Genomic DNA, 10049 nt, shown 5'->3' with positions numbered 1-10049 from the left:
GTGGCCAAGCTACAGTGCTGTGCTCCATCCTTGCTTCTGCTTTTCCCCTGTTCTTTTGGTAATTTTTCTCTCATTTTCTGGGGCTCCAGAACCTAACCCCCCAGTTCCCATAGATTCAGGATCTCATTATATATGGTTTCATTATCCGTGGTTGTAGGCTGGAATGGAACCCCCACAAAACAACAACAACAACAAAATGAGGGCCACCTGTAAACTAAAAATGTTGCACGCAGAAAGTTCACTTCTTGGTTGAGTTCTTGGTATCTCCAAGTAGGGCTGGGAAAACCTCCTGTCTCAAACCCTGAAAGGATGATGCTAGTCAGTCAGTACTAAGCTAGTGATAAGCTCTGACTCAGCCTACAGCAGATAGTTATGGGTAACGTTAGAAGGAATGCACTTGTGTGAATGTTAAGAATGAATGAATGTTTTAAGATGATGATGATGATCACCATCATCATCATCATCGTCGTCATCATCTTGTTTACACAGTCAGACAGGTGTAATTGACTGGTTGGTTTTATCCAGACATCAAGTCCTTCCCAAGGACCTGGGATGGCTGAATTTTATTATCAATATTGTTGTTGTTATTATTATAGATATTGTCACAGAACATAGACTGTTGTTGTTGTTATTTACATTTTATATCCCGCTCTTCCTCCAAGGAGCCCAGAGCGGAGTACTACATATTTAAGTTTTTCCTCACAACAACCCTGTGAAGAAGGTTAAGCTGAGAGAGAAGTGACTGTCCCAGAGTCACCCAGCTAGTATCATGGCTGAATGAAGATTTGAACTCGGGTCTCCCTGATCCTAGTCCAGCACTCTAACCACTACACCACGCTGGCATCACCGAAGGCAAAATAGGGATTGTGATTTTTACAGGGAGCAATAACCAGAAAATAGGGACAAAGAGTAATGTAAATGGAATGAAAACAGATATTTCTGATAAGAAATATTTGCTTTTATTCCATTTACATTATTCTTTGTTGTTGGCCACTGTAGATACTCAAAGGAACATAGGAAGCTGCTATATACCAAGCCAGACCATTGGTTCATCTAGCTCAGTATTGTCTACAGAGATTGGCAGCAGCTTTTCCGAAGTTGCAGACAGGACTCAGGAGTCTCTTTCAGGGGCTCTTTCAAGTCCTGTCTTGGAGATGCCAGGGAGTTGGAACCTTCTTAATGCAAGCATGTACGTGACCTTCCTAGAGCGGCCCCATCCCCATAGGGGAATATCTTTCAGTGCTCACACATGTAGTATCCAGAGGTGCACCTAGGTAATTTTGGAGCCTGGACCTAAAGGCCTTTGGAGGGCCCTCCCTCCCTTGAAAATGGAGTTGATAATGTGTGTGTGTGTGTGTGTGTGTGTGTGTGTGTGAGAGAGAGAGAGAGAGAGAGAGAGAGAGAGAGAGAGAGAGTCTTAATCAAGAATCCCATGTTCTGACTTGAAAGACATTGAATTCTTTTATTAAAGACTGCATTTGGGGCATCACTCCTTTTGTCTTTCCAGTATCAATGATGCAGCATCTCCCTTTCCACATGGGCTTCGCCCATTTGCTTCAGAAGAGAGGGTCGTTGTTGGAGAGGTCCCTTGCTGTCATGTGACCTGAGCACTGAGGCATCTGGGGGGAAATCTTTCTTGTCTCTTTTGTCCCCACTATAAGCAAAAGGGGTAATGACACAGACGAGGGAAAGAGTTAGCCTGTTATGTAATAAAAACATTTGCATCAGCTATTGGCTGCATGGATTAGGAAGCTTCTCAGCATGTGGTCTGGCTAACTCGGCGGCTGCTCTGTTTAGTTTCCCTCAAAGCTTTGGATCGTCACTGCCGAGCAGACCTTCCCAACTAACTGCAACAGTGCTGTGGGAAAGTGGCAGTTTTTGACATGCTTCGCCCCTTTCCCAGGAAGTGCTCTGTGCCACCTGAAAATATGTCCCCAAGGAATGTGGAGCCCACCTTTACTGTGAACTCTGTTCTTAATGTTGTCTCTCCTCCCCTTGAAATGCTGAATTTGATCATGATGACTATTAGAAGGCTTTTTGGTTCAGTTATGATTAATTTCTGAAGAGCCAGGCACTGCGTTTTTGCTGAATGGATTCGTGGAGGGGAGAAAATGAGGAAGGAAGTGATCCCAATCCATTTCTGTTTTACTGTGTTGTCAAGGCAGTTTGGCTAATTAAAAAGCTCCAGCTTCTTAAAATCTCTCCCAGCAAGGTATTCATGGCAGTTACCTAACAATTACTTAATGTGGCTCTTGGCACATTATTCATTTTTATGACAGATATGCCAAATCACCTCATGAGTTTCAGTTAAACATTCCTTCTTTTCAAAAGGTTCAATTGGGATCAGTTAACCACAAAGAACTGAGCCCTGCCCCAGAAACAACTGACTTCATTATAGGAACACTCTTGTGGAAACCCTTGAGAAAACTCTGGAGTCAGTGGGAGTGCAGATTTCAGAGTCTGAGACAGATTTGGAAAATGGCAAAAGATCCCTTAAAATTCAGTTCCCAGATGATGGACTACAACTCCCACCATCCCCAGCCACAAGGACCAAAGTGGAGAACACAAGAACATAAGAACAGCCGTGAGCTGGACCTATCTCAAGGACTATCTACTACAGTATCCCATTTCCCACAGTGGCCCACCTGATACCTCTGGGAAGCCCACAGGTAAGAGATGAAGGCATGCCCCCTCTCCTGCCATCGCTCTTCTGCAGCTGGTATTCAGAGGCATCCTGTCTGAATCCAGAGGTCACCTATAGCCATCAAGACTAGTAACCATTGATAAACCTGTCCTCCATGAATTTGTCTTGGCCCATTTTAAAGCCATCCAAGCTGCTGGCCATCATCACATCCTGTGGCAGAGAATTCCATAGATATTATGCACTGTGTGAAAAAGTACTTCCCTTTGTCAGTCCTACCTTTCCTGGCAATCCATCTAATGGGATGACCTCTTGTTCTATTATGTTGAGAGAGGGAGAAAAAATTACCTCTATCCACTTTCTCCACACCATGTCTCCTCTTAGTCACCTTTTTTCGAAACGAAACTAAACTAAACAAGGTGGGATAATTCCAGAGGCATCTGGTGGGCCACTGTGTGAAACAGGATGCTAAACTAGATAGACCATGGGCCTGATCCAGCAGGTCTGTTGGATCTTATGCTGCTCTAAAACTCAAACTAACAGCCTCAGATGGTACAGCCTTGCTTCATAAGGAAAGTGCTTTAGGCCCCTGAACATCTTGGTTACCTTCTTCTGCACTTATTCCAGGTCTATAATATCCCTTTAGGGATATGATGGCCAGTACCGTACACAGTACTCCACATGTGGCCACATCATAGATTTGTATAAAGGCATTATATTAGCAGTTTTATATTTTATACGTCCTTCTTCAAGCAGTTCATTAGCCAGGATGTCAGCCAGTAAATCCAGTAAAGAGCAACCAGATCAGACCCCCATGCATCTGGACTTGTGGCAGCCACCTCTCCCCACACCAAAGTCCTGATTCACTGGTGAGTTAACTCAGCTGCCATTTACTGAGTAAAATACAAGCACACTCACCCTGACCAGGTGCTTACAATCGTGTCTAGTTTGACCCTTTGTCTCATGCAAAGAGCACAAAGTTTCCTTCTCCTTCCACATCCCTTCTCCCTTGGTGTCATGATTTCTAGGCTGTCAGCCTGCTGGCCAGGACCCGTGCATTTCATTTTATTACTTATTTATAGGATTTATATCCCATCTTTAGATGCGAACACCCTCAAGGTGGCTTATAATAATCAATAAAATGCAAACAACAACCAAGAAACAATAAAAGCACATGGATATAAACAACCGGGGCGGCAGACAAAAACAGCTGGGGGTGGGGGCGTGCGGAGAGGGTTCAAAATGCTGTAAAATACTATTAAAAGCACCTGAGAGGAGGGCAGATCACATCTGGTACCTAAAACATAAAACAAAACAGAGATTATGCCTGGAAACTATAACCTGGTCCACACAATTATGAATAGGATAGGAGAAACCTCCTGCCAAATTTTGGGAGCTATGCATGCTCCTGATTATTGATAGTCTGTGAATTAAAAACCAAGATCGGGGGGTGCTGGTGGTGACCATGGCTAGGCAGCAGCTGAATAAAAATGCTTTACTTCCTATCTTGTTAAAGACCTGGGTACAGCTTCTGGGTAGGAGGGAGCCATAGATGCACCTTCTGACCTCGTTCTTAACTCACACATGAGCAGAAAACAGGACTCTGCACCAGAGTTGCCAGAACCTAAGGGGTATACTCATGGGTCAAATGGGCCGTAAGCCAGAATTTGGCTTTTTAAAAGCCAAATCTGGCCACCTAGCTCTGCACAGATCCCAAAGCTGGGTCGGCGGCATCTCCTACTCAATCCATCATCATGTGAACCAGCCTTATGTCTGGAGAAAGAGTCCCATAGCTGCCCTCTAACTTGAGAGGTGGTTGTAGGGAGGAGAGCTGGTCTTGTGGTAGCAAGCATGAATTGTCCCCTTTGCTAAGCAGGGTTTGGCCTGGTTTGCATTTGAATGGGAAACTACATGCGTGAGCACAGTAAGATATTTCCATTAGGGGATGGGGCCTCTCTGGGAAGAACTTCTGCATGCAAGAGGTTCCAAGTTCCCTCCCTGGCATCTCCAAGACAGGGCTGAGAGGGATTCCTGCCTGCAACCTTGGAGAAACCGCTACCCATCTTTGTAGACATCATTGAGGTAGATAGACCAATGGTCTGATTCAGTATAAGGCAGCTTCCTATGTTCCTAAGGTCCTGAGACCATTTCTGACCTAGATCTCAATTGGCAGGCAGTTTGTGTGGGAGAAGACGGTCCTTTGTTTACATACAGGGCTTGGTGCATTCAGTGTCATTGTTGAGAACTCTACCCTATGTCAGAATCCTTAGTAGGAAGTTATATCCTTCCAGAGCTCAGAATGCACTGGCATCAGATATCACATGTTTGGGAGTCCTGATTTTGGGGAGAATCACACCTTATAAGGGACTATTTAGTCTCTGCTACCACTTGGTGGGTAGCTACTGAAACATTACAGAAATCACATTTGGCTATTGAAGTTTGGACATGACCGACTTGTTCTGCACTGTTAACTTGCAGTGGCTACTTAAACACAAGTCTTAACCTTTCCCTGCCAGGAAAGTCAATATTTCTGTGCTCTAATGAGCACCATTCCTTCTAAATGAAAGTGATATGGATTTTTCCTTGCCATCATCTCCAGCTATGTAATAACTATAGATATGGGTGCTATGGAAACACGTAGCCTTGCTTACTCTTTGCTTTGCATCCCCCCACCTTTCCAGCCCCCTAGGCAAGACCATTGAATTTTCCTTCCAATATGTGTTCAAAATGAAACTTTGACTTTCAGACTATAATGATTGCAAGTACAGGCCCAGGGAAATTATTCGGTGTATTTTTAGTTAGCAGTGTTTATTAGTAGTAAATACTGGCCAGCATACCACGCAAAGGGTACATCAGCCCAATAACATGGCTGCATGGAAGTTGCACAAGTGATGTAAGCCCATTGGAAATATTGGGCCTTTTCATGTACAAGATTATTTGCACATTGATTGTGTATGGGCAATTTATGCAACTTGAATGCATGCAATGTTACAGAGCTGACATGCCCTTGTGTAATATGTCCGCCTTGGTTTTTACAGAAATGCTTTGATGCTTTATGTTGTTCTTCATTCAGATCCTCACAATGCTGACATTTCAAAATTGTGAAACTGGAAAAATAATTTCGGATTCCTCTAAGGAGAAACTGAAACTCAAAGAGTATAGTCTTGATGTTGTGAGTACTTTTCTCGCTTGCATTTATGATGTTGTGGAAATGCAAAGCTCAGGGCCAGCCCATCCACTAGGCAGATCTAGGCGGTCACCATGTTTTGTTTTTTTAAAAATATAAGAAGTGCCACAATACAGCACTGCCAATTATTTTCTCTCTCCCTCTTTGCACCCCTGACGTACTGCACAATGGTTTAAGAATGTAATATGCAATACTGCATTCATCAATACCTACTCCCCCAAAGGATATAACACTGCATTCTGCACCCAAAATACAGTGAGCCGGGTCTCACGATCCGTTAGACCCGGTTTCTTCAGGTGAGTGGGGAGAGCGGGCTAAGCCCGCTCTCCCCGCTCACGAGCGGAGAAGGAGCCCTGGGTGGCCGGATCGGCCGCCCATACAATTGCTGGCTCCGTGATGGAGCCGGTGGGGGCTGGGGAGCTCGGGGGCCACGCGGCCCCCGCAAGCCCCAGGATGCCCTGTGCGAGTGCGCAGGACATACTGGGGAGACCCCCGAGCCGGGAGGTGGCTTTTCACCTCCTAGCTGAAGGTCTACTCATGAGTAGGCACTGCACGATGGTGTGCCGTGGCTACTCACGATTGTAAAAAGCAGGTTTGTGGAGCGCTCGCTCCGCAAACCTGCTTTTTACCAGGGGTTCCAGAGCGGGTTACCCGCTCTAGAACCACCAGGCTCGCAGCCGGGCCCGGTGGTTCTGACGATTAACAAAAATCAGGGTAGCCTCTCCTAGCCCGATTTTTGTTAATCATGAGAATAGCCCCATTGTCTTCTTTGCTCATTGAACCTCAGCCCTGAATAAACAACCAACCACTGTACTTCCTCTTGTGAATATGAATGGTCTGTCTCAGCATTCCTTGCCAAAAAAAGAACGGTCTCAGACTGGCTTTCCAAATTAACAGCAGCATCTTTTCATCTTGGAGGTGTTAAAAGTTTTCTCCCAGAGTAGACGGGGAGCTCTCTCCCTCTGTATCCTCAAATCAGCTTACGCTAGTCATTTGCTAGTCATCTGTGAGGGCTAATCATTCGATCTCACGAATGAACAGCCTGCACAGCTCAAGTTAAAGCCGGGCCTCCACACTTCTTGGCTGGGGGCAGTGCCAAAGTCAAACTTTGCCTAGGGTCCCAAAAATCCTAGGGATGGCCCTGGCAAAGTTGTTGCACACACTACTTATGGTAAGCTGCAGCTTGTGCTCCAGACTAGTGTTGCACTACTGCAAGCAAGCCTGTGCAATGGTTGTGCAATTGTGGCACGCTGCATTTATTTTAACCGGAACTTTGCTACAAGAGCACATATTGCACCATAAGACTGTAGCGTAATTTCTCAATTCTTTTTTCCCTCAACTATGTGATCTTCTTGTTCTAGTGCAACTTCATTAGTCAAGATATCAGCTACTGAATTTATTGAATGCTCTTAACTGAATCAAATAGTGCTGCTCACAGTTACATGCTTTGTGTAACGTCTGGTGCTCCAAGCAAAGGAGGCTACAAGAGAGAACAGACACAAATAGCACAAGGTTAGATTTAGGAAAATAGTACAATGAAGATTTAGGAAGAAACTTTGTATTTGATAAATGGTGGGACCAAGGACAAAATTTTTAAAAAGAGAGAATGGCCACATTCACACATAATGCATAATGTGGGTCCATTGGCCACATGGTCATGCAAATGGCCTGTGCACATGCACAGAGACAAAAAATGGCTGCCACATGCACACAGAGGGCTGAAACAGCCCCGAAACAGGCCAAACCAGCCCCGGGAAACTCAGGGGAGGCTAGCAGGGGGAGGGGGAGATAAAAGGATCAGTCGGTAACTACAAGAATACTTTAAAAAGCACTCTCAGATGATATTGGGGTGGCCCACTTTAAAAATTGTGGCTACCCAGTTGCAAAGAACATAGATGTAAGAAAACACAAAAAGCCCCTTTTAAGAGTTTACAGAGACTTTTGCAATGCCCTACTGGGATGGTGCCAGATCAGTTTCTCTTACCTTGTTGTGTTACAGATAAAACACAATAGAACAGTTGTAAGGATTTGCAAAGCACACCAAAGGAAAGTAAGAAGTCTAATGCGAGCTAACTAACAAACTGTTCCCTGGCTAAACCCTTCCCCGAAGCCAAAGCCCTGGTTTCCTTCCTGAACTCACTAAATCCATGGTAGAGACTTCAGGCTCCTGCGGTCCTAACTTCCCTGGATTGCAGTCCTCCTTGTTGCAGCCATTTGCTTGCCAACAACCTGTTGTTTAGCACATCCTGGCTCCAACTGAACAAAGGAAACCTTGTTTTCCTGCCGCAAGGCCCTCAAGGTCCCACCCACTGTGTGCTGAGTCGCTGATTCCCTAGAGGTCACTGTCTGTCAGTCAGGACAGGGTTCACTTCTGACTTACTCTTTAGGGGTGGGAGGGGCCATTCACTACAGGGCCTTTATACTGAGTCAGACCATTGGTCCATCTAGCTCAATAGTGTCTAGACAGACTGGCGGCAGCGTCTCCAAGGTTGCAAGCCTCGGTACCACAGTCCTGATACCGTCTGGGCCACTTCACAGTGTTACTTTAACATGAAATACCTACCCAAAGGAGACAAGAGAGCATTTTAACACCCTGTTTTTGTGAATGAATGAAATGAATGAATGAATCTTTATTTCAGTCAGCTACCAGAACATCCTGCCTAGTTTGTCCCTAGTTCTGATCTGCTTGTAGTTTGTTATAATTCCTCTGTAGTATTATTTAAACAGTGTTCCAAGATATCTATTTATTTATTAAACTTCTTTATCACCCAAATTTTCATCTCTGGGCGGTTAACATAAAACAATTAAAACACATATAACAAGTTAAAACAATGCAACAATATAAAATCAGCCATAAAATTAAAAACAGACAGTTTTAAAAAGCTGGGAAAGCTTGGGTGAAAGATGGGTTTTCGGATGTTTTTTTTAAAAATTGCCAGAGATGGGGAGGATTGTATCTCAGCAAGGAACACATTCCACAGTATGCAGGGTAGTTATTAAAAAATCAGAGAACAGAGCATGTGGTATCTTTGTAATACTCTGCTTACAAATATAGAGGTATGCAGGCTTTATTATTTTTTATATTTAAATTTAATAGTTGTACATTTAATTGTGTATTGTTTTAATTATGTATTTTAATTATATTGTAACTGCTTGGGGAATTTTTAAAATGAAAAATGGTTTATAAATTCAGTCAATCAGTCAATTATGGGGGCACAGTAGCAAGCACACAAGCAGGCCATGTGAGTTACAAAGCAAAGTCAGCCCAGGTTGCCCATTCTTCTCCTCTAATCCAAATTAGTTCTTCTTAGCAGACTCAGTTTACCACTGCAATCCAGATTCTTGAAGCAGCCAACTGCCATAAAAATGCTTGCTTTGTTTGTTTGTTTTTACATCAGAGAAGGAATGCTATAAATAACAATCTCCCCCCCCCACCCGAAATCTTCTTTCCATCTATAGAAACATGTCAAACTTCACTTCTCATTTATTTCCGTATTGCAGGAAGACATTTCATATATGGAGCTAGGGTGTTGTTCCCTACTATTGTGCGTCCCAATAAGTATGTTTTCCATATGTTCCAGCTCGGAAGAAAAAGAATTATACTCAGAGGGAGCAATAGATTTCATACTGGATGATTACTACTCCATTGGACAATGGAGTGATAGCATAATTATAGAAAATGTTTCTTTTTATAGAAGGGCTGTGCAAAAAAGGTGACTTTTCCACTGTAAAAATTGCTGATAAAATTGTGGAAATTGGCATGTATAATAGTCCCTACTGGAAATGATTAAAAGTTCAAGTATGATAAAAAATGTTGAAGTGGATAAAAATGAAGCATTTTTGTCAACAGCCTGCTAGCCCTCCACAGTCCAGCTAATGGCCAATACTTGTCTGAAAGCTACTTAACCCCACTGACACACAGTCAAACCAAACCATACTGCAACTGCATGACTGTATGCTTGTTTTTACATGGATTTTTTTTAACCACACAGGGCTTGAATCTGGATCAGGTTTGCAGCATGCCTCCAGCATGGTCCTAATCCAGAACACAGCCCCTATGGCATCTATTGCCCCATTGTTCCTATTTGCCCCATAGTCCTGCCCTGTCAAATAGTACATGCACAGAGTACATGTGTGAGCTAGATCATTCGGTAAAGGGTTAAAACCCTTCCCCCACTTACTGTGATTCTGATTCAGATCAGAGCCCCATGTTGTTGCTAT

At 43.8% G+C, this 10049-nt stretch overlaps 1 long non-coding RNA gene across 1 annotated transcript; it reads right to left on the bottom strand.

The window, feature by feature from the left end:
* Positions 1-1487: 1487 nt before the first annotated feature.
* Positions 1488-7309, bottom strand: LOC128340441 (uncharacterized). The gene is made up of 3 exons (XR_008313721.1): positions 7265-7309; positions 3910-3938; positions 1488-1654 (listed from the first exon to the last, which is right to left on the bottom strand). It is a non-coding gene; the product is annotated as an uncharacterized LOC128340441 (long non-coding RNA).
* Between the last annotated feature and the right edge of the window lie 2740 nt (positions 7310-10049).

The sequence above is a fragment of the Hemicordylus capensis genome, chromosome 1 (genome assembly GCF_027244095.1).
Source record: "Hemicordylus capensis ecotype Gifberg chromosome 1, rHemCap1.1.pri, whole genome shotgun sequence".
NCBI classification, from domain to species: Eukaryota; Metazoa; Chordata; class Lepidosauria; order Squamata; family Cordylidae; genus Hemicordylus; species Hemicordylus capensis.
Note: the sequence above shows the minus strand (reverse complement) of the source record. Positions and strands in the feature narration are given on the sequence as shown.